The 24526-nt window shown below is 39.8% G+C and overlaps 1 protein-coding gene across 1 annotated transcript in view; it reads left to right on the top strand.

Annotated features, from left to right (window-relative positions):
- The window catches only part of DLGAP2 (DLG associated protein 2), a gene marked incomplete at its 3' end in the record, with an annotated part of 389377 nt that overhangs the window by 274259 nt on the left and 90592 nt on the right, over window positions 1-24526 (top strand). The window contains exon 3 of the mRNA XM_082481806.1: window positions 11477-11542. The remainder of the gene's footprint in view (window positions 1-11476; window positions 11543-24526) is intronic.

Below are 24526 nucleotides of genomic sequence, written 5' to 3'. Positions count from 1 at the left end.
TAGAAGACAAGGGTGCCCAGGCTCCAAGGTGCTTCAGTGAAAAGCCTATGCTTGGGAAATGAAATGAAAAATTCATCTCTTTTGGTGAGATCAGTCCAGCGAACTTCAGGATGAGGAACTGGCCAAGCACCTGCACACATTTTTGCATCATCCTAAATATTGATTCTGCCCACCCCGCAATACACAGCTTATCATTTTGCTTTCCAATTTCACTGGCCACACACAGAATTGATTCTCCTTCACCTTCATTTCTGTTTGTGTCATAGGGAAAGTCCAAATAACCCAGCAGCTGCACAGGTTGTAGTCGAATGTCACAACCAACAAACAGAAAGGTCCACCTCAGCCCCGATGTAATTGGTTTTAAAATGTAACCTGTCAGTGTGTCTGTGTATCCTAAGCAATCACAGAAATACGTGCTATATATTACCCGGTTTCTAGAGCAACCAGAGAGGACCCGAGGAGGGTTGCACCCACTGTGCAGAGTGCTAAACAAATGCATTAGTGAGAAAGCTCTCTGCGGTGAGGTAGCTGACAGAAGCCTTTTCTTTGTGAAGCACAACCTTCCTGAAGCTGAAACTGTTTATGGGTCAGTTCCAAACAAATTCCTTCCTAAAGTAAGAATGGGGGGGGAGAAAACGAGATTTTCAGTCGTTGAAGAACCCCGTTTTGACATGTTTCAAAGTTTCATTTTACCAGCTTCAACTTGTGTTGCTTCAGATCTCTTTTAAGTTGTGGAAAAGGTCAGAACTGTATGGAATTATTTTCAAAATACAGACATTTCTTTCATTTTAGACTCTCACTTTGATTAATTTTAAGTCAATTTTAAGTGGGGATTTTTTAATTTGTAGTTGAAAATTGCTATGGCGAGGGAAAACAGTTTCTTTGCTGTTTCTAATTACTTGCAGTTCTTCATTAAAGACCTTGTGGTATAAATAACTCAGTAGAGCAAGTAGTTGGGAGTACACACCCATGCACAAAATCTTCACGTGAGCTTTAACCTGCGGTGTATTACTGGCACCTAAGTAGTATTATGGCTGAGGTTGGAAGAAGAGGAGGAAGACAAGAAAAACTGGGGGGGGGGGGGGATGTTAAAAGGAAAAAGAAGAAAAAATAAATCAGAGCTCTGAAGAAGGTGGAAAAAAAGGCAATATGGGACAAGGGAACTGGTTAAAGATGAGAGATTAAAGGAAGCAGATACGAGAGCAAGACTTGCATTGCAAGTGCATTGTGAGAGTTGGGGGGAGGGGAGGGGGCGGCCACTAATGACCAATCCCTGGAAAATACATTAAGTCTGAGGGATGGATCTGAGCCACTGAGCATAACTGCAGTAGTATCCACAGGACGATGAAAACATAGGACAAAGAAATGAGGCATCCTGATCCATCAGTCTTTGCCTGCAACAGCTGCTCCAGATCCATGATTCTTTCTAGGCAGAAACCTTGTTGTGATTATTGCTATTTTTGAGAGGGAAAAATGGCTCATTTAAAAGTTACTGGCATTCCATATCTGCTCAAATTGCCAAAAGGAAGATAGCATTATATTTTATGTAATCTTATTTATTAAATTAAAAAAAAAAAAAATCAGCTGTCAATCATACCACCCAAGCATTTAAGTGTTCACAGAAATACTAACCAAAATTAGCTTGTGTAGGAATAAGTATATTTGAGCACTCCATCTGCTCTCCTTTCAACCTTTCACATACAGAAAAAAACATATACATCCCATCTCTGTTAATCTAGACCTTCATCATCTAATGTCAACAGGCATTATTCAGGGTTTTCACAGTTGCAGTCACTAATAACTAATTTCAGTTTTCAGTGGAACTGCTGACTTTGCCCTCACATCCCAGTGGGGTCAAAGGTTTTTCATAGAATCATAGAATCATTTAGGTTGAAAAAGATCTTTAAGATCATGAAGTCTGGCCATTAACCTAGCACTGCCAAGTCCACCACTAGACCATGTCCCTAAGTGCCACATCTACACGTCTTTTAAATACCTCCAGGGATGGTGACTCAACCCCTTCCCTGGGCAGCCTGTTCCAATGCTTGATAACCCTTTCAGTGAAGAAATTTTCCCTAATATCCAATCTAAACCTCTCCTGGGACAACTTGAGGCCATTTTCTCTTGTCCTATCACTTGTTACTTGGGAAAAGAAACACCCACCTTGGTACAATCTCCTTTCAGGTATCTGTAGAGAGCAATAAGGTCTCTTGTAGAGAGCAATAAAGTCTCCTTTCAGGTAGCTGTAGAGAGCAATAAGCCAGGATTCTGGTGTGCTTCTTGGCCACCTGGGCACACTGCTGGCTCATATTCAGCCGGCTGTCAACCAACACCAACACAGTCCTTTTCTTCTGGGCAGCTTTCCAGCCACTCCGCCCCAAGCCTGTAGCGCCGCATGGGATTGTTGTGACCCAAGTACAGGACCCGGCACTTGGCCTTGTTGAACCTCATACCATTGGCCTCGGCCCATCGATCCAGCCTGTCCAGATCTCTCTGTAGAGCCATCCTACCTTCAGGCAGATCAACACTCCAGCCCAACTTGGTGTCATCTGCGACATTTTTCTTTCTAAATGTCTCCTCCTGTGGTAAACCAGTGACCACTATGACTCATCATATATCCCAGATCAGTGTAAAAAATGCAGTTGTTCTCTAATGCTAGAAGATCTTATTTATTGAACATTTGAAAGATGGGGGCAGTGCTCAGACCTTTACCCCTACTGTAAAAGAAAGATGTAAAAACAGAATACCATGACCCGCTAGTAATAATTGTTGTAGATCTGGTTGTGGTTTTTGCCCAACGGTAAAGTAAATATAGTGTGAGCATATCTAGTTTTAACCTGAAAATGGAAAGGTTACAAAACCCATGTTCTGTCAAACATAGTTTAACATTAGAGATCTCAGTCATTTTTAAGGAGAGTCTTAAAGAAATGCTTTTCCTCAAAGTGCATTTGAAATATATTTGTCCTGGTTTGAGGTAAACCAAAACCAATTTACTGTTCGGTAATTTTACCCTTTGGCTAAGGCTCTTCTAATTACTGAAATTAACAGCATATTGTGCAGGCACTGTTCGCTCTCAGAATAAGACCTATGTTTATAGGTGATGCCAAGGCTATATGGTAGCAGAGAGGTTCTTGCTTATACTTACTGCTGTAACACCCGAGGGCAGCTCACTTTGTTATTTGCCGCGTTGGAGGGTCGGAAGCGGAAAAGCGTAGAGGGGTCGTACCTGTGGGGAGGAGCGGACAGGAGAGGTGACCTAAAACTGACCGACAGGGTATTCCATCCCATCTGCCTCATGCTCAGTATAAGAGCTGAGGCATCAAAGGGTCAGCTCTTTTTTTATTCAATGGCTGGTGTCCAAGGAGGACTCTTGTCTGTTCATCTGCCTTTGATCCTAATCCATGCATTCCTGAATCTAGATCTGGAATCCAGTTTCTGTATGTCACTGAGTCCAGTCTGGGACTTCCCCAGTGCCAGCCGGTGACATGATCATCACTGGGAGCTTGATACGGTTTTGTATATATTTCATTATTTCCTTTTTATTATTTTATTATTAATATTTTCATTAAAGTAGCTTAGTTCCTTCTAAACTCATAAGTCTCTCTCCGTCCTCTCCTTGGAGAGGGAGGTGGGGGAGACCGTCTGTCATTCACCTCGGTGACATCTACAGTTTATTTTTTCTAAATGTCTGTTCCATTTTCCATGCATATGCAGAAGATAGAAGATCATTAAATATCCACACCCATCCAGTAAGACAAAGATACTGTGCTGTGTTTTCTCTTCACAAACCAGGGAAATACAGGGAAATTTTTTATGTATTTCTAGGAGAGGTGTAAGCTAAGTTTTCTGACTTGTATACTCCTCTCCCGCTACTGGACTTTGTCCTATGCTTTATCCTGGCATTCTTCCTCCCTTTGGTCTCCTTTAAGTATGTTTCCGTATAATTTCTTCAGGTATTTTAATAGACTCAGTAAGCATTTTACTTCTCTGACACCACAGTTAAGCCTTTGCGGCTGTGCAAAATCGTTCTGTGTTCCTGACCTGCATTTTCTATTTACTCTCTGCCAAGGCCTAAGACAGATTTCTTGGACCTCCTTATGCGTCCACTGTGGAGGCAGCTCCAAGTCCTTCCAAGAGCTGTCACAGCAGGTGGAAGATAAATGCCTACAAAAGGCAGTCGTTGCATTTTACCTGGGGGGAGGAAAAAAGATGGGTTCTGAAGAGCTGTAGGAGTGAAGAGCTAAAGGTTTTTCTGGGGTATCCAGAAGTCTTGGGCTCACAGAATAAGGGTCATTATTCACAATAATTAGCTAATATCGTTTTTAATATTCTTACTTTTTAATATTGAAGATTTGGGATTCCTCTCACAGATCCTGAAAAGCAATAAAAGGTAAATGGCTCATTCAGGAGCTTGACACAATCATCCAGCTCTGAAAACACAAGGAAAAAAGGGCTTTTAGGAATTTCCTAGGCTGTTTGAAACACACGATCACACAGAGCCATGCCTGAACACAATGTGTTATCACTGGCTCGCTGGTTTTGCTTGCAGTCGTTTGTTAATTTTGATAAGGAGAGAGAGAGTTATTTAGCTGAATTCGTCATTTAAATTCTAGAATGACTGAAAAGTGAATCTGCTTTAACACTCCACAGCATTATCCAGCACCTTTTTGCATTTATTGCTTGAAGAGGGGCAGGGAAGAGGAACTTGAAGATCTCTGGGGTAAAATGGATAAGGCAGCTCAGAAAGGCTTCCAAGGAGCAAAGTGACCCTGGCTGGTTCAGAAAAGGCTGCTGTGGGAAACCAAAGCCTTTCAGGGTGACCACCACAATATTGCTAAGGCAACCCGTGTTTTGTGGATGATTTTCATCTGCCAAAAGCTGGGAGGCGGGAGTTGGTGCTGCCAAGACCAAGATGACCCCTGACAGCTTCTGTGATCCCCTGCAATATATTTCATTTTACGCTTTTTCCAAGATAGGACCTGAGGGATGCAGCCAGCTTCCTCTCCTTGATTTAATAGGCTGTGTGCCTGGCTCCTCTCTCTGACAGCTGAAGCCTAGTTTCACAGTCCTGCTATCTGGAACTATGCTATAAAAAAGTGGAAAGACTCGATGAAAGCAAGAGACTAGGACTTCCTCCGTCCTGCTCTTCAGAGGGTAGGGAGAGTGTTTGTTTGGTTTTAGCAGTCTTGGTAGTAACCCGAGCTAAGTAAAATGCTGGGATTCTTCAATATTTATTACAGTAATATATGAGAAATGTGTTTGTGTTTGGAAAGCCAAACAAATTGTCTCTCTTGGGCACAACTTAATATGAATAATGAATTCTCTGAGTTATGAAATGGGCAGATGAAAATTTTAAAAAAATAGAAAATAAAAGCAGAGAACCACATCATGACACTGGAAAAACCTATACTGTAAAGCCGTTTGAATTTCTGGCTGCTGTGTCTGAAAATGGCATATCAGAGTAACAAAAATGTACAGAGAAGAGAAGGATGATGAAAGATTTAGAATGGCTTTGCCATGATAAAGTACTAAAAAGATTGATTCCTCATTTTGGAAAAGAAAGGACTGAGGCAGGGATATGGTAAATGTCTACACAATTATAAATGATATAGGCATAGTGAATAGGGATCGATGATCCATTATTTTTCACAACCAAAGAACTAGGGGCACCTAATTAAATTATCAGGCATCCTGATAAACAAACAAAAGGAAATTCTTTTTCAAATAAAGAATAATTAAATTGTGAGGTGCATTGGCACAGGATGCAGTAGAGGCTATCAGTATAAATGGGCTCAGAGAAGATTAGATGAATCCTTAGAGGACAGATCCATTGGTGGCTATTAAAAACGATGGTCTAGATTAAACTTCCATCTCAGGAAGTCCCTTAAGTGCTGATTGCGGGAAGTTGGAAAGGTATTCTAGGCAATCTACGTATTTACCCTGTTTCCAGAGGCATCCACTTTGGGCCAGTGCTGGAGCCAGCATACTGAGATGAACAGATCTTTGCCAGATCCATCAGGAACACTTTTATGTGTGTGCGTGTGAGAAAAATAAGAACCAAAAAAGAGATGGCATGATGAGAAAAACAAAAGCAACTTGATTAAACAATGACTTCCTCTTACTGTTAATATTTTTCACACGGGCCTCTTGCAAAGGAAACCTCAATAAGCTTAAGTCTCCTACTGTCTTTAGGTTTTGCTTCAATCATAATTTTCCCAGCCCTGCTGAGCTTCTGTGTTCTTTGTTGCTTGCCAGCATGCTATCAAAACAATGCACAAGAATATTGTATTTGACAATACTGCCACCTGAGCTAAGTCTGTAGTAGTAAATTAAACAGCGCCAGGACAAAGACCCAACAAATATGAATTTGATTATTTATAATGTTGGTTAGAGAGGTCTCTGTCTTAGTTTTAAGCTTGGCCAACTAATTTTCACTGTCCCAAATAATTCCCAGGCTTGACTAGGGAGTTAGCACAGTCAAGGAGCCATTCCCAACAACAGTTTGGATGGAGCCAGCCTGTTCTTGAAGATATGGCTAGACCATGCCAGTTGGCCTCATGGCCAGAGAATGGATCTTCACCATCCTGAATTTCCTATATAGATGTTGTAGAAAGGATTGGATGTAACCTCTTGGAGATCGGTTGAGAAAAGGAGTAGGTTTGCCACAAGTGATTTTGGCTACTTGGGGAAGGTCCAAACCAAGCGGTGTCCCAGGAGGGGGGAGGGGGTCGTAACGGCACCCAGGTGTGCATGCGTTTGGTCATGTCTCTTAGGATCAGTTCTCAGTATCATACACCTTATAGCAGACTGGGGATATCTATGGCTAGGGTCAAAGGCCACGTGCAAGAAATGCTTTAATTGGATAGCAAACTAGTAGACTCTGAGGTATAGGAGATATCTCTTCCAGATCTCTAAGCATCTCTAGTCTGAAAGAGGCGATTTGGTTTTCTCAGATCATAGAGTGATACGGTGAGAGTCCTATATTCATACTCTGGACACATTTTATGTTCTGTAATTATGTGATCAAATGAAGTTGCACCTGCTGTTTAATCCAGACATTTTAGGGCCTGTGTTCTCTTTCATCTATTGTCAGAGTTAATATGCCAGGTGCTATGTAAGACAGAACTAAAAGAACAGCAGCTACCATAGGGAGCTTACAGGCTCAAAGAAAAGCACACATAGAAAAAAAATCAGTGGGAGGTCCAGAGCAGGCCAATAATAAATAAATTAAAATCCAATAAACTGCGAAGTTCAATATCAGTTGTAGTTCAGTCTTACTCTCGTATTGTGATGGAGAAGGCAGTTAATTGACTATTAGTCTTGCTGATGTGAGCCTTTTAAAGTATGCGAGCTACCAGTCCTCTGAGGCTGGGGCCTATTTTGTGGATAGATGGGTTATGGAAGAAGTAGGATTAGGAGATGGAAACAGCATGCCTGGTTATCCAGGGCAGAATGAATGCATAAAAAAAGAAGGCCAACATAGAGGCCTATCTTGGTGCAAGACTTTTCAGGTGAAGAAAAAGAATTTCAACTGATAGGTCGGGCTCAGAGAGCAGATTGAGAGAACGGCTTCCCTAGATCACGTCTCCTTAGCAAGGTAAGGAACAGCACAAGCCAGGGCGCAGTCCTGACAGACATCCAGCTTGTTCTGAGGACAAAAGCTGTGCCATGCCAGCTCGATCTCGGGCGCTGACCCATGTCATTTCCCACTGTACACGTAGTAGCCTCAGGGTTGAATGAGCCGTCTTGATATGTCAAGCTGGTTCCAGCTCAGCAATGTCTCCTGATGTTTCCAAGCTTAAGTCTGGAGAACTTCAGCTGTGAAAGGTTCCTATCACGGTCTTGAGTGTCGTGTGTGTGGCGTTGCACTGGAATGCATGACAAGATCCATCACATTTTTAAAAAAGAAAATGAGATCCTAGATGTAAATGACAGTTTGTGCTCTCCTATTTATGCAGATCACAGCATCATTTTACTATACAATCAACTTTCACAGAAGCAGACATCTCTGCGCTTTTAAAGCCTATCATTTTTTGTCACTATTTTGAGCCCTGTTGAAAGTGAAGACTTCTCCCATTTATTTTTTTTTTCAGTTTCAGTTTCAGAGGCAGGTTTTTGCTTTTTATTCAGACCAGTCTGTGAGGCAGTAGTTTGTATATTGAGAAGGGATTTTAACTAGTAATTGTGTCCCTTGTCTGTGAACTGTGTGTTCCATACGTTGTTTAAAATTGTAAATCATCCAATTTTCATGATCTCATCTTTCTTTGCACTTCATTGCCCATCAAAATATTCCATGCTAAAACTACTATTTTCCTCTGTGTTCACTGGTGTAGAACGTTCTACCAGTAGGCCCACCTCAAGCAAAGAGCAAGTTGAAATACTATGGATCTATGAGATAGAGGAGGTCAGTGACATAAAATGAATGCAGGCATTTTATGACACTTGAATTTCAGCCTGAGCAAGAATTCTGTGATAATCTGCTGACTTCATTACCATGAGATATAAAGGTTGCTGCCGTGCTCATGAATGAAGGATATGCTTTTCATTTCTGTGGTCAATAATAAAAATGGTAATTTCTAGGAAAAATATAAACTGAATAAACAAAGACAATGTATGTCTGTTATTGAAGGAAAATACGACTATGAAGTACAGTTCAACCTCACACAAAGATCGTCTTTGTAATACTGCAAAAGCCACTGAGACTTTAGATTAATTTATGCTTCATAAGTGCAGAATACAAAACCTGAATCTCTCAAAGGGCTGAAGGAACTGATAGTAGCCTTTGGAAAAGACGGTCTAAACAATGAATCAGTGATGTGAATAGGTATAGTCATAAAATACAAAGAAATAAGAAGTCCTCATGCTTAGGAAGTAAACTAATCACTAAGAGCTACTCATATCCCTCATGCAGATTCATAAACCTAAGGGAATCACAAAGGAATTCTAAGTTCCTTTGAAACATTTGCAATTGATCCTATTCAAAACAGAATACAACTTTTTTGCAGGATGGAAATTCTAACTTTTTTGTGCTCTCTATAGGCTCTTCTAGACTACAGGCTCGCTGACATTAAAAAATCTATTCATATAGGATAGCTATGGGAATGTCCTGAATTCTGATCTTAATTCTACTGGATAATTGAGACAGAAAGAGATTAACTGAATTGTTGAAATTTACACAGGAATTCCTACAGCAAAGTCAGAATCCGACTTATGGATCCTGTTGCATGACCTTTTCCTTTCATTTTGGAAAAAAAAAAAAAAAATCATCTTTTTTTTCTCAAACACACCAAACCCACAAACATTTAGTCAAGTTTAGCCTAACCCACACATTTTAGTCTCGTTTCCAGCAGAGCTTGTGAGAATAATGCGGGCTTCTTGCAAGGGAGAAATAATGTTATGCATTTTATTTTCTTCGGGTCATTCTGTAAGTGTTCCTGAATATGTATGTACATGATATAACTTTGGAATAAATCAACAACTTCTTTTACAAAAATACTAAACTACTGTTGCAATGTAAAGCTTCTTTATTATGAAGCTAAATGTAAGATCTCCTAGTTACTTACAGGAATGTAAAGGATCCTTCAGAATATTTTTGTTATAATTTCCATTTGATTTGTTACTCCTGTGCAGCCAAATTAGAGGACAGGCATATGAGTTATACAATATAGGCAGATCATGTGAGCAAAGTCTCCATGGAAACTGCCTAATTTGTGCTTTTATTTAATTAGAGTTGTCCATTACCTCTCCAAATGAAATTTAATTTAAATTCATATGCCAGTCATTTTTTAAATTGTGTATGACTTTTTATCCGTCACTTAACGAGATCTCTAGTAGGCTGTATTTCAGCAGAGTGAGTTTATTTAACAATTGAGTTTATAAACAAGATGTTTATTTGACAGCTCAGCTTATCCAACATTCTTAACATCCTCAGGACTGATTTTTAGGCAGTATCTGTGCCATACTACCCATTGTTATCAATTGTATATTCTTAACCTCACAAATTGTCAAAATCAGGAGCAGTTGTTTGAGAGTATCCACGTGAGTATATTCACTCACTTTGCTTGCTGTGAGATAATTGGGAAAAGATCACGGTACAAATGAAAAGTGCAGCCACGACCAAGAAATACACAAAATGCACGTATTTGTTAAATGGAGCATTGAAAAGGGGAAAACTGTGTGCCTATGGTAAACTGAACCACAAAAACCAGCTTGTCTGATACAGGATTTGAGGTACTCTTAAGAAAAGTCTGAGATGATTCAAACTTACGGGAATGTCTGCCTGAGGATATGGGGAACTTTAACTGATGTGAATTATTTAGAAGTCATCAGTCCTCAGTCATGCACTACAGAAACATGGTCTGCAATAGGTGATTTCGTCTTTCTCTGAAGAATTGCTGGTTGACCGTACAGTGAGAGGCTGTGGAGTACTCCATTCTTTCGCTGTTCTTTTGAGGTATTTGTGCGTGTAACACAGATGGTAAGAAAGAGCACAGCAGAAGGCTCTATATACTCAAACAACTTCCACTCAGCTGAGGCACTAGCAAATATGTATAATAAGGCAAAAAAAAATAAAAATAAAAGCATTAAAAAGATAATACTGTGTGGTTACATGGAGCACGTTACTGTGATATTTTGTATCCTAATCTAAGTATTTTCAAGCCAATCTTGTACCTTAAGGAAGCGTTCCTGACCCAATTTTCCAAATGCAGCTCCGTGTTAGAAATATCTGAGCTAGGTGCCAGGTCCAAATTAATTGGTATGCCAGCATGACAGGAGCGCAATGCAGAGGCGACAAGCTGCAATTCGGAAAGCGATACAGGCAGGGTAGGCGAGAGCTGCGCTCAGGCCATTCAGCAGGTTTCTGCGTACCTCGCTGCGTTCATACAGCAGAGACGTATCATCTGAGCTTAAGTACTCTTCCAGAATTACAGAAGTTGTCTCTGGCACAAAAGCAAATTATATTGATAGGAGAAAGTCACTGTCACATCATTATCAGAGTTCAGAATTGCAGAATGGAAATGGTTGTGAATAAAAGGTAAAGAAAATGGCCTGAGAATCATGAGTGGCATTATTATCATCAGAGGTGGGAAGTGCTAACGGTACAACTGGAGGACTGACAATAACGATTCTTCCTGGAATAAATACATTAAGGCTAAAAGGCAGTAGAATTCAATGTGACTAAGCAAAGCTGAAAAGAACAATGTAAAAGCTGTTAAAAAAAAAAAGGCATTTATGAATATTATGATATTAGTGATGTGAAAACGTCTGGCACAATTAAAAAAAAGTAAAATAGATGAACACTAGAGCGACTGGCAAAGAGGAATAGATAACGCAGCTAATAGCACCTCAACAGCTTCACAGTATCAGAATGCTAATAGGTATCACTCGGTGGATTTAAAAACTAGTGGAGAGTTTATGTCTGGATGTACAAAAATATCAGAGTTATTAAATAGCTACTTTGTTTCTGTCTTTTCAGAAGAAGAGGGTGGCGATCTGCTCAAGTCGGGCTTCAGTTTTCCAGGGACGCCAGAGGAGGAGCTAGGTACAGACACCATCTCACAGATCCCTTGTACTGCTTATACATGCAGAGGCTGGGGGTGCAGCCTGGGGGGTGACGAGGCAGGAGGCTGCTCGGTGGCACAGCCCTTCTCCGGCCACAAAGCCCACACCAGGCATGGTACCAGGCGGTGTTCATGAGAGTGGCCAAAAACCTCTCAGTCCAGCCCTTCCGGGAGTTTCTCACCTGCTATATAAGGTTAGAGAATTGAAAGCAGAAAAACATCAGGTTTGGGTACCATCCAGGCAACCAAGAATTCAAAAGAAGGTGTTCAAGGAATTTATCAACTTTCCTTCTTTTGTCTTTTTCTTTTTGTCTTATCCCTTAGAAAACATAATAATTGCAGAAAGAGTTTCCAATGTTACCTTTTAAATTAAAAAAAAAAAAAAAAAAAAAAAACAGAAGCAAGAAGAAACCAGAAACTCATAGAGCCCATGAGTGAAATCTCGATACCTCTGTCTCACAAAGCTAGTAGTAAAATGTCCCGCTGGTCTCGGTGTAGCCAGATTTATTCCTTTTAGATTGTGCAAAATTGAGTGCCTGTTCCCGGAATTTCATATTCAGATTGTCACTGGTTTATATGAACTCCATCAAAATTTTGATTTATATGCAATTACGTTATGTGGTTATTTTTGGAAGACAAATATAGAAAGTGGTTTCTGTGTGCTTGTTAGTTAAAGCTCCCTTTATTCAAAGTGAGTGTACCTACATTTCAGAAGTTAGGATAACAGTAATTTTTCTCCTTTTATGCATATGTTCATGTTAATATGTTGCAACAGTTTATTTTGTTTTATTAGGATATTTCTGTGTTTGACGAGAATATTATAAACTCTCACCCCGACCTTATTGTTGCACATTGATAGGAAGATAAATCATGGTTGCTGTATTAAGGAAAAAAAAAAAAAACCAGTTTGAACAAGGAGCATAAATTTGGGCAGGGCATGTTTAAATAATTTCTTAGAACAGGATTTTCTAAAGCAAGTAGTGTTGCCATTCAGTTACACTCAAGTCAAGGAGTTCCATAAAAGTTCAGTGTAAAAATATCTGTATTGGACTTGTTTGTCTACTTAATATTTAAAAAAAAGAAAAAGAAAAAAAGCTGCAGGCTAAGTTCCAAAGATCGGGCAGAAGGATGTGTTAAGGAAGAGACTGGGGAACTTTCAGGCAGTTTCTTCCTTAATTAAACTAGTGTAAGAGGGAAGACACGGTTAAACATGAGGGCCCCTAGGAATCTCACAAGCGAATCCCATGGAGGAATCATAGACTGAGCACGTTTCTCAGTCTTCTTGGACATTTGGGGTTTTCTTGCCCTGCTGCCCTATTTCACAGCACACAGGAAGGAGTTCAGCTGCGCCGGGGTAGAATTAATCTGATCTAACAGCTGGAAAGTAATTCAGATGTGGACGTCTAAACTGTAGATATCTGGACTTCCTTTAGAGTCAATGAAGAGTGATAGACTTTTCTAGGACATGGCAGATTTGGCCTACTTTAGAAGCTTAACTTAGGGTGAGATGAATCATGCCCTAGAAGTATGTCAAAATTGTTCTCCTTCCCATTTGGTTGAGAAATAACTGCAGAATTTCTGAAGCCAGAGTAAATGATGTATAAGTCACTAGTGTTAAATGTCAGGTGTTTACCAGAGTAAGGACCCTCATATGAAATAGGTAATCAAAGACTAACACAAAGATATGCGCTAAACTGATCAATCATCCCTGATTAGGAAGAAGATGGGGGGTTAGTCAACAGATATGAGCAACAGGAAAGTGAAAAACAAGAAGAAAATGGCAACCAGACTGCAAAGAAACTCAGCTGCTTTCAAAAGCTTCAGCTATTTATGGCCAGAGGACTGAGAAAAAAATATGCTAAAAGCAAGGAAAGATCTGTCCTTGCTCCTAAATTTTGGGTCCCTATTGGAGTCCTCTGAAAGTAAGTACCAAATATTGCTAGGTAATGAATGGAGAGAGGTGGATGGCTTTAATATTTTCAGAAGGAAGTCTTGTCCTCCTGACTTAGCTGCAAAAATAAGTGCACTGAATACCATCAGTAATGTAAAAACATATGATGTCCCATTCTCCCTTAGAAACAATCACCGTAAAACAAAAAGGAGCATACTATGGAAGATGGAAGTTGGGAAGACTTTTATAAAAGTTTTGGGATAGTCAGTTAAGTGAAGTGTAGACAAGTTCTGTACTTACAGCTGTGCTAGTGATTAACTCCTCTACAGACAGCTGGAACATATCTGTCTGTCTGTCCCCCGGTGTTGTATTCTGTTACTTAAAGATTTGAGTTCAAATCCATGAAATAAACATAACATTGGTGCAAAAGCTACAAACTATTAGATCTTTCTCAGTCTCCACTTTTTTTTTTTTTTTTTTTTTTTTTTTTTTTGCTGTTGCACGTGTATAAAGTTAAATATTCATTGGAGAGAAATCTGAGTCTGGGTAGATACTCGAATCACCGAGCAATGGAAATGGTCTCTCTCTCTCTCTCCTTCTCTAACCCAGTGACTATGTAATTATTTTGTATGAACAGCCTCAGTCTGAAGGACTGCTAGAGACATTCATTCCTGAAAAAAAAAACACAGAAAGGACTTTCCTTGAGAAGTAAAATAATTGCCCCAAGTCAAGGCAGAGTAGAGATGATATTCTTTAAAGTAGCTATAAGTGCAGGGCCATTCATTATTCTAGACTCCCGTACCTGGTCACAGTCCCAGGGAGCTTCAAGTTACAATCTCTCTGGTACTGAAAAATCTCTGGCTCCAGGCCCTTATTTGTAAAACAGGTTTAATATTTCCTAGCGAGGTTTCAGGGCTTTGGTGGGGATTAATTAATGTTTTCACACTATCTCACCAGAGTGAAAATGCTGAATAGTCACTAAATAATATTATTAATACAATGATCCACTGCCTTAATTGGGAAAAGGTATCAAGGGATGGGACTGATCTCAACTCTTTTACATTATTGATTCTATAAAAGACCTCATTAGTTAAAACAGGCAGAAATGCAATGGATTCCTTCAAAAAAAAAGCTTACCCAAGCATTCATAGTCTGTTCTCAAGAGCAATATTTCAAAGCTTTTCCATTACCATTTATTTGTTAACGGAGTTCAGGGTGCTAAGTAATGTCATGGTTACAAGACTCACACTGACACCAAAAATTCCTATTCTTTTCACTTCTCAAATAAGCAGCCTGATAAAGGTAGCAGGGCATGGTGGTAGGAGCAAGAGATCTGACATGTGTGATCTCAAGCAGCTCATGCTAAGTCTCATGGAAACTGGAGTTCTTCCAATTCCAAGCTTTCTTCTAGCCGGTGGTTATGAAATCCGAACAATGTAATTTATTAGCAAATAAACATTTTGTGAAACTACTCTTTTCTGTGCAAAATGGAAACTTCTCACAATCTTATTTACTTTAGGCGTGTATAGGGTAAAGCAACAATTTGCTCTGGTTATCAAAAGCAAATAGTGCAATCTCAGCAAGACACATATGGAAAACGTGCCATGTTTAAATGGCATTCAAATAGTAAAAGAAACATATCTACAGGGAAGATGAGTAGTACATGCACTGAGTAAAGAGGGAAAAACAGATTAATGGAAATTTATCTTAACTCCTTTTTATAGGTAAGGAAAACATTTATTTTACACAAGTTTAACACTTAGTAGCTTCAAATGTTGAGCAAAGAAAGATAACCGTCACTAAAGACTTTTTGTTTCAGTAAATTATTGTTTTCTCTTCAGGAAAGGATATCGAGTTGGTGTTATGAAAAAGGTTAAAACCTATAAAACAGGTTGCAGTTACTAATCATGCTCTTAACCTGCCCCAATTGCAAAGTAAACTGTAAGGGAGTTTAAGGGCAGGTTACGAGAATGTATTTTTATTTCACAGTTGATGCAGTCGTGCTTTTGATTAATTGGTATGGTTCAAGTGTCAGACAGTAACTCATGGTTATTCAATCACTGTTGATTGCATGATCGTGCCTTTATGACCTTATGTGTTGAAAGGAAGAAAGGATATAGCCATTCTTGAAATAAAAAAATAAAGAAAGGCCTGACTTTCCAGTCTGTCTGTCTTTCTACCTAATTACCCAGCCTCCCTCGGTGCAGTCAGTGTCTGAACACTTGGCACTTGTCATGGGTTTTAGCTTCATATAACAGGCACGACAGGAAATTTTCCCAAGGACAGGCAGGGGGTTGGCAGTGGGTGTTTGGCTCTCCTCTATGCCAGATCCACACCTCGGTCCACCTTCCCCTGGAGCACCCAGGGATGGTTAAACAGCTGTAGGCTTTGACTGGAGCTGGTGGGACTTCAGTCAGACACAGGGCTTGGCCGCACAGAAGAAACTGCTACAGTGACACACTTCCCTGTAATTAGCAGGCACAGTAACAAATACTTTATTTTAAATTCTTTCTTATATGAGCATTATCCCAGAGGCTGAATGTTTCCCTGCTTTCTGATACAAAGCCTCACAGATACAGAAGTTACTCTTATTCTTGTGCTATGGAGAGCTGAGGCAGGGAGTCTACCAGGGATCTCCTCAAAGGTTAACTTTAACCCAGTGAGGCAAGGTCAAGCCTCTCCATCGCCACTGTCATCACTCCCCATGGCCTTATCCTGGACCATACAAAAAAATTCATGGCTGGACACGAAATCTTGACTGCAGTTTCCCAAGTTAATCCTCTAACCACGGGACTATCTTTCTTCCATATAATAAAAATAAGTAGACAGGTGGTTTGGTATGGAGATATAAAAGTCTTTTAAACTTACAAGAGGTTTTAAATATGACATGCCCCGATATGTCTATCTGTCACCATCTTATTTGCTAATTGGGACTAGCTGAAGAGATACTGCCAAAAAAAGTCTTTTTTAATTATTATTATTCCATCATGCCTCTAAATAATTCCACTTCAAATCCTTCCTTTTTCTGTACCCAGAAACTGTAGTGTAGAAGTTTACTGATGTGAAGATCAAGACCACAGAAAATGTTAATGAAATAACAGGGAATGTTTTTCAGAAAATAAATTTGAACTTTAAATTCCTTTTAGTTATGTGTGAGAGCTTATTCTGTGAATTACTTTCAGTCACAGAACAAAATCATATCATATGGCCTGAGGATCATATAAAAACATGCTAGCTACCCTGCATGTTATTTATAGGCTGTTGGCAACAAATGCTTACTAACAATCTGCAGACCAGAAGCTATTTGTAAAAATTAAACACCTCATAATGTCAGATAACTCTGCAAAAATCCCATTAGGCCCAAGGTCAATTCACAAACAAGAGAAGATATTTGTAAGGATGTAAGATTAATCAAATAGGTTATTTGTTATGAATTATTCATCCATTTCTACTACGGAATGCAAAAGGGTTTACACATTCGTTACTTTGCCAAGAAGCAAATATTTTTTTTTGTTCTAAATGATTTGCGCATTCTGACAGGGCGGTCCAGCTGAGGAGGCTCCTGAGTTCAGTTGTAGAGGAAATGTTTTTTTTCCATATTGGGAAGCTGTATCCCATTGTTAGACCACATCCAGACTACTAATTCCAGTGTCTGCACAGGAAAGAACGAAAGGCCTTTCCAGGGAAAAGAGAGAAGAAGTGGGGAGACGGTGAAACAGCTTGAGTTTCACACTTGGGATGTGGGATGTTAGCAAAGGAGGGACGTTTTTCTCTCCCTCATGCCTCGCTGGCCTCCGTAACACCTGGGTGCACGGTGGATCCGAAACATTTCCTTTCCCATAGAGCGTGCAACGGCTGCAACGGAGATGAGAGACTGACTCATCTGGCTGCTTCGCCGTGCCTGCCTTCTTCACTGAGTGCCTTCACTGTATTCTCTCCTTTCAAAAGGATAAAATGTGCAGCCTTGTAAATGTATTTCCATGACGGGCAGGTTAAATGATGCTCCATTTGCCCAGAAAAAAGTTACCATGCTCTACCTCCATGTTCGTTATAGGCTCTGTCAAGGGTGGGACGGTTTGTATTGGCACAACCAGGGTGATGGGGGGTACTTCTAGCACGGAGCTACCTGACCACACGGCTGTCTCTGACATAGGTCCCTAATTCAGTCTGTCTTGCTAAGGGGATTTGCAGTAGTGTAACTAGTGCAGCAGGATAAAGACCAGCAAATAGTGCTCCTACAGCCCAGGCTTTCACTGGTGAGTTCAGCTGTCGCCTTTCATTGCAAATTTCTTGTGCAACTCCGTTTGGTTTTTTTCCATCTTTTTACAAAGTCATTTCTCTTCATAAGTAATCGGACAGCAGCATATTAAGATGCCGGGTCTCAAACTTGCCAAGGGTTTGGGTGCTTACACCACCGCCTCGTCCCAGGAGCACGGTTGACAGTTTGACCCTTCACTGCCACATGGAAAATCTGGGTGCTAATGGTTGTGGTAAAAAGCAGTTAATATTTGCAATGTTTCTCACAGACCCAAACCAGAGCTCAGCCAGGCAGAAAAGAGACAGCACCCTGATTTGAAAAATTCCCAGTCTGAAGGTTACGGAAAGAGTTTTCTGCCTGTTACTATGGCAACAGGTTTAAAAGGGAACTTGTCACGGGGCTGCTGTTTCTTCCTGCACCCCATAGGAAAATCAGGATGAGACCTCCTCCATCTCAGTGGGTTGAGCTGAGTAGAAAAGTTCACAATACAATGACAAAGCAGCAAGAGGCAGTGCCGAGGGTGTACAGCTGAGCAGATAATGATGAACTCCAAAAAGTAAAAGAAATAATTGTTTTGGGTCAGACCAAGGCTGAAACTCTGAAATTTTTGGTGAATCAAAAGGCTGCAAAGAACTGGTGCTGAAGCAAACAGAAAATCATTTTCTTCAGTTCTGACAATTTAAAAGCTGTATTGCACGTTTATTAAAAAAGTAAAGGGGATTTTGAAATAGAAAGGTATTTTAAATTAAACAGTCATATGTTCTGTGGCAATAATCAATACTTTTGAGAATTAATGCTTGGAATATTTCTTTCGCAGAAGAGCACTCTATAAAATAAGCAAAATCTTTAAATCTTTTGAAATAATCATAAAAGGCAATTTAGAAGGAATGTATGATAAATATTTTTGCTTGGATATAGAAACATTAGTTCTTGTGTCCCCTCAGTATTACGGAGAATGGTAAACTTCCTCCGTGATATATCATAAACAAAGGACGAATTCGGAAGAGTTCCAGAAACGCTAAGCAAAAAAAAAATTAGTTCAAGGAAGAAGTTCATAAATATCAGCATTATTTCTTTTGTTTGATTTTCATTCAAGAATCCACTATAAGTATTTCTTATTAGGAAAGAAATCTTGAAGATTTGGTAGTTCCATTCAGCTGAATAGTTGGTCCCAGTGGTTTGGATCCTGGGGATTAAATCTTGGCCCCCACGCTATCAATGGTAGTATTTCAGCAGAACCAGTTTCACCCTTTCATGTCACCGTCTTCCTGACAGGGGATGCTTCCAAGGCTTCTGAGACATTTATTCCAGTCCACCATGAATTGTGCTTTCTGTAAAATACAGCCCTGATTATTGGAGGCGATCCTCCTGAAGTGACGCCACGATTCATAGGTAAACTGACCAAGAACTTTTCTCAGCAAATGTTTAGAACTAACCCCGACCCCAGTGCAGTTAATGGGAGATTTATCATTGCCATCTTTGTGACAAGGATTTCCCATTTACTTCTGGAGTCGTGTATAGATTTCTGTGTATATCTTTGAGCTGTACTACCCAATTCCTTTGCCTTTTTTTAATTGCTGAGGAAACGGTTGCAGTTTTAATGACACCAAGGGAAACCGTCTCCTGTATTTGACTAGTAACTGCTATGAGCAAAATTTTCTCCTTTAGGAAAAAAAGTCTATAAAGCCAGGCGCAACAAGGTACAAAAGAAGCTGGGCTAGCTTTTCTGGTCTATATTTGGAAGCATTATAACCAATTTTCTTATAACTAATGGTTCAATGATATTCACATAATGAAGCCCTCGTTAACTCCATACAGCTGTATTTCCCCAGAAGAAGCTTACATGTTAGTTAGTTTAGGTCAATCTAATCCTGATACTTTAAATTTTTTTTCAAAGGCTTCACTGATCATACAGATTCTGTGAAAAAATGTTAGCCATAAATCATTTTGTGGACTTACCTCTGTCACAGCACTGTTGAAAAGGTGAATAGTAGCAATGTACTTCAAACTTGATAAGCACTGTGAAGGTCTGTGTGCTACATACCAGTCAGTACTAGGACATCATACACTTCAAGCCAATGGAAATTAATTTTGCACCATCCTGAGGACTCCCTGCATCCCTCCGCTCCAAACCCTGGAGCTTCTCGCAAATCCCATATTGCCTCTCATGGATATCTGTCTTGTCCTTTGTGATGGCATGGGTACAATATTGTGCCTCTCATCCTCCCCACACAGTCCAAGTGCCCATTCTTCCAACCATAAGATGTGGGATGTCATCATTCCACAAATACCGTTTCTACATTTCTCCTTTTTCACAGGAGCCAGTGTTGTGACTCTGCTTTAACATGTCCCCTGTCACAGCTTTCCCCAGTGATCACAGTTCTCTGTGCTTTTCTTCCTCCCAGTATATTGTACTGTGTCCCCTGAAATTCAGTACCTCCACCTCCACCTCCACCCTGCCACCTCAAAGATCCCATTCTCGCTCATCAACAATTATTCTCCACTGCTTTTAATACATGCCCTTTTCTCGGGTCACACTTATTTATCTCAGCCATAAACCCCTTGGGATGTTGGATTGCCAATCTACTAATCTCTGTTTGAAAGATGGATGGAGAATTGTTGTGCTGAACAGTATGATTGGGTGCCATCAAATATTTGTTCCACCTGCAGACATCTGCGTCAGTGCTCGAAACCGTGACTGTACTGAATCAGTGGCAGCACTCCAAGTGCTCCTTACTTCTCCCTTTGGGTTTTCTGACTTGACTCCAAATTGATATGTTCTGGTCACTGATGCTGTTTTAGGAATAGAATTTGCATGTCCATTTTTATCTAACACGGGAGTTATAAAAACCATCTTGCCCTTGGTCATTATTCGTCATGTGGTTCAACTGAATTAGCTTGGGCTGTCAAATCATTTCCCATGTTTTAGCATTAGATGTGTGCCTCAGATCACCTAAATTTATATACTTATGATGTAGTTTTCTGCATCGGAACTTGTCATCTGCAGTTTTCACTGTAGTCAGCAGAGATAAATAAGTAGACGAAGGGTGGTATTCATCTGACATATTTTAGATATGTACTTCAGGCTGAGGTGAATCATGCCAGTTTCTCATATTTCAAAATAAAAACACATCCAGATGGCACATTTGTAACAATCTTTGGCCCATGTTACTCTTGAAATCATATCTATATATTGGTTGGAAGAGTCCTGTTTACATAGTATGAAACTATGACAGCAACAGTTTGACTGCATGGACTGATCACGTCCTCCGGCTCTGTTTAGTCTATTAGCATAAACACAGCCCTGTGTGCCCACCACAGGGACCACTCAGGATCCTGAATAGAGAGATATTTCATTTTCAGGCTTGTCAGAACAAGAGGGGGATCCACAGGCAGCCAATGGCTAGTGTTCGCTTGACAGCCCCGGGCATTTTTGTGTTTGGTCTTCGGTCCTCAGAACTGCCTACTTCTCTCCTTTGACTGTGCAGGGGGACTGGGTGCATAAAGTACCTTGTTGCAATAGTCCTGAGAGAGCCGATATTACTTGTTTTTGAGGGGATGCTACCACTCAAAGTTCAGTATTTCAAGTAAGCAGCCTGAGCTGTTGGATAGGAATTCACAGATAGGCGGATGCGCTGTAGGCAGTGCAAATGCAAGTCAGTGTAACGGAAAATACAAGTCATCTTCCAAAGCGGGAGGTTGAAGTCAGGTTGTCACCCAATCTTTGCAGTTTTATGTAAATTTTATACAAGGCGGTGTGCTACATAAATAGGTTGGAAATCTCATGAGACCGGAACAGCAGCTTAAGGCATTTCCAGAATTTCTTCCTTGCACTCGGCAGGTTATTCCCTCTTCTCAATCCCTGGAAATACTAATTTTCAAGGCTAGAATAAAACAGAGAAAAATACTGTAACAGGTTAATGAGGAAAGAGCATGCATCTAATGCTACTTACTGCAGTCCTTGGGCAGACAAATCTCCGGCTAAAGCATTTTATTTATGCATTTTAATGTTTAATAGGTACTTATTTGATTAATATACTTGTTTTTACACTATGTAATATTGGTATTAGTTATAGGTTAGGATATGAGTATATTTTGTTCATAATACATTGCAGCACTAATTGAACAGAGTGAAACAGCACAATGTATCAGTCTGGTTTTCTATACCACATCTTTTTGACAGCGGGATCAGGTATCTGTTTTCAGCGATGCATTTTACTGCTTACACTATGCAAAAGAGCTGTTTCTTCTCCAATGAAAAGAGCGCAAGTGTTTCAGATGGGTAGGCAGTTTACCAAGGGGCTTATAAGGTTAAAGCAATTTAAATTAATTTCTCAATAGAAAAAGAAGTACTTTGCAATAAATAAATAAATAAATAAATTAAAGCAAAAATCGGGCACCCTTCAGTAGTTCCAGGAATTATTATTATGCTCCAAAAGCTTCCATTCAATATATAACACACAAAAAGATTTGTGGAGAACTGCACTTCTTTTGAATGTCAGAGAGGTTTCCAGTGTTTTTACATTGATTCTCTTTAGCAAAGAGCAGTGTTCCAGGAACTCTAGAGATGCACAGCCCTTATTTTTCATTGCTTAGAGTCTTTTGCCCAAGAACATTAATATTCATTCTAATTAATTATTTTTAAAAAAATATTCTTGGTTCTTGAACCTCTCTTTCTTCCCTTTATACTGACTGGCACAAGGAAGAAGCTTGAGTGCTCTAAAAATTGTGACCAGTCCCTGAAGACAGGCAGACTAACATGTGCTTGGAATAAGAGCAACTCTTTTAGCATCAGAAAGTCCAGAAGAAAAACCGAGGAAAAAAGCAGAAAGGGACATGGCATAACAGGGGAAGAGTTGAAATGGATAGGAGGGGATGCAGAAATCCTTCCATCTGTCAAGGTTAAAGGTTGACTTATATCTGTACAGTAGTCTCTTAAAAGAAGACCGTCAAGGGGTTTGGGGGATTCTGGAATTACTGGATTCTTTCTGAAATAACAGCCTGTGTCTTGGTGTAGGTGCCCCCCACAGTCTTTATGTATTATCTGACTATCCATTGAAGTCAATGGAAAGATTCCATTTTGCTCTGATGAAACCTAAAAAACAAGCCATTCCTGTGCTCACATATAATATACTTTTTCTCTGTTCCTATTCCTCTATCTGCTTTGGGTTCCATTTATTTGTTTTCCTGTTTCCCTTCAGTTCCTTGCTTCTGATGGTGTCACTTTCTTTAAGGGACTAGACATTAGTATCCTCAATTACTTTTATATTTTTAGAGTGATTACCCTAAGACAAACTAAAAGTAAAAGCTTATGTTTTATTCTAGATACCATTATCTTCAAGAAATAGACTAAAATTACAGTCCAATCTGTCATTATTGCATAAATCTGGCATTAATTTGTTATGCCAAAATCTTAAACTTCTTTTTCAAGGACTGAGAAAAACACATTCATACTGTAACTTTACAAATTTTTATGAATCAGCTGAGCTGTGGACATTGACCACAGACACACTTCTAGCCCCTTGCAAATGCTAGAAAAGCATGTTAGCTTAATTGAATTTTAAGCTAGCACATTTTTCTTTGGGTTTCTGGCAGGCTAAGAGCTAGCACATGGGCAATTACGCTGGTCTGGTATCATAGGGTAATCCATTCAGCCAAAGCTCGACTGTTTCTTCAAGCCCTGAAACAGGCCTCCTGAGCAAAGTTGACTGAATACTACAAAGCACAGATGACTCGATACATTTATATATTATAAAGCAAAATCTTGAAGATTTTCAGATGATTTGTAAGAAGAAGTAATGGAGCCTAGGACACAGAACAGGTTTGATGTCCCAAGCAAAGCCCAAACCCAATTGGAGTGATAAATTTAGATTATGCGCATGTAAGTAATTTGGGACTATATCTACTATCAGTTACTCTCTATGGCAGATTTAAAAGGGGAAAATTACTTTTGGAAAATGCCGCCTTCTTAATTCAGTTTTTAATTATTTTGATTATGCTTATTAAATGCCTATGGTAGTTTGTAACCACTGTGTTTCAAACAAAGAAAAAAAAATCAGAAATTCCATGAGGCACATAAAATGCTATAAGACTGTGAAAGCAACGTATGGAAAATTGCATTTTTCTACAGTTGCACTGAGCTAGGATCATAGGGAGTCATGAGGGATGGAAAAGCTGTTGTTAGAATATCCATTGCTGTGCAATCATATCATGCTGTCTCATATACCTAGGGATGCAACGGGATAAACATGTTTGAAGCCTTCTGGGCTATGTTTGATGCTGCATGAGGCCTAAAGAAATCACCAGGGATTAGCAATTCTGTGCTAGGGAACTTGTTTAAATGGACATCTTATTCCTGGTTAACTCTTTCTTTCCTTCTGGATCTCTGCCGTGCCTTTCTGTTGGCGGGGTTTTTTTTTGAAATGCATCAGTGATTCAGTAACGTAGTGCAAGAGTTGCCTTCATTCATAGATGTGCAAGATTGTGACGAAAAGGCTCGGGGTTGACTCTCATCGTGCTGTCAGTTTGACTGAAGAGCCTCTTTCCACCTCTCTCTGGCACACACCACTGTGAAAACGAAAATCAGCAAATCCACAAGCACTTTGGAAAATGTTGCCTGTATTCCAGTTTCCTTTTCTGTAAAAGGAGAACGGTGCCTTCCACATCTCATGGGATTGTAGGAACTAACGCAGTAATCTCTGTCAGGTGCTTTGGGAAACCTTTATGGGAAGCGCAGTCTAAATTCAACACATGGACCATTATTATTCCCCTGATAATGTTTGGTAATATACTGGGTTAAGTACCATTAATTACAGT

The sequence above is a fragment of the Vanellus vanellus genome (genome assembly GCF_965231255.1).
Source record: "Vanellus vanellus genome assembly, chromosome: 3".
NCBI lineage: Eukaryota > Metazoa > Chordata > Aves > Charadriiformes > Charadriidae > Vanellus > Vanellus vanellus.
The sequence above is the reverse complement of the archived record's forward strand: the minus strand, read 5'-3'. Positions and strand labels throughout refer to the sequence as shown.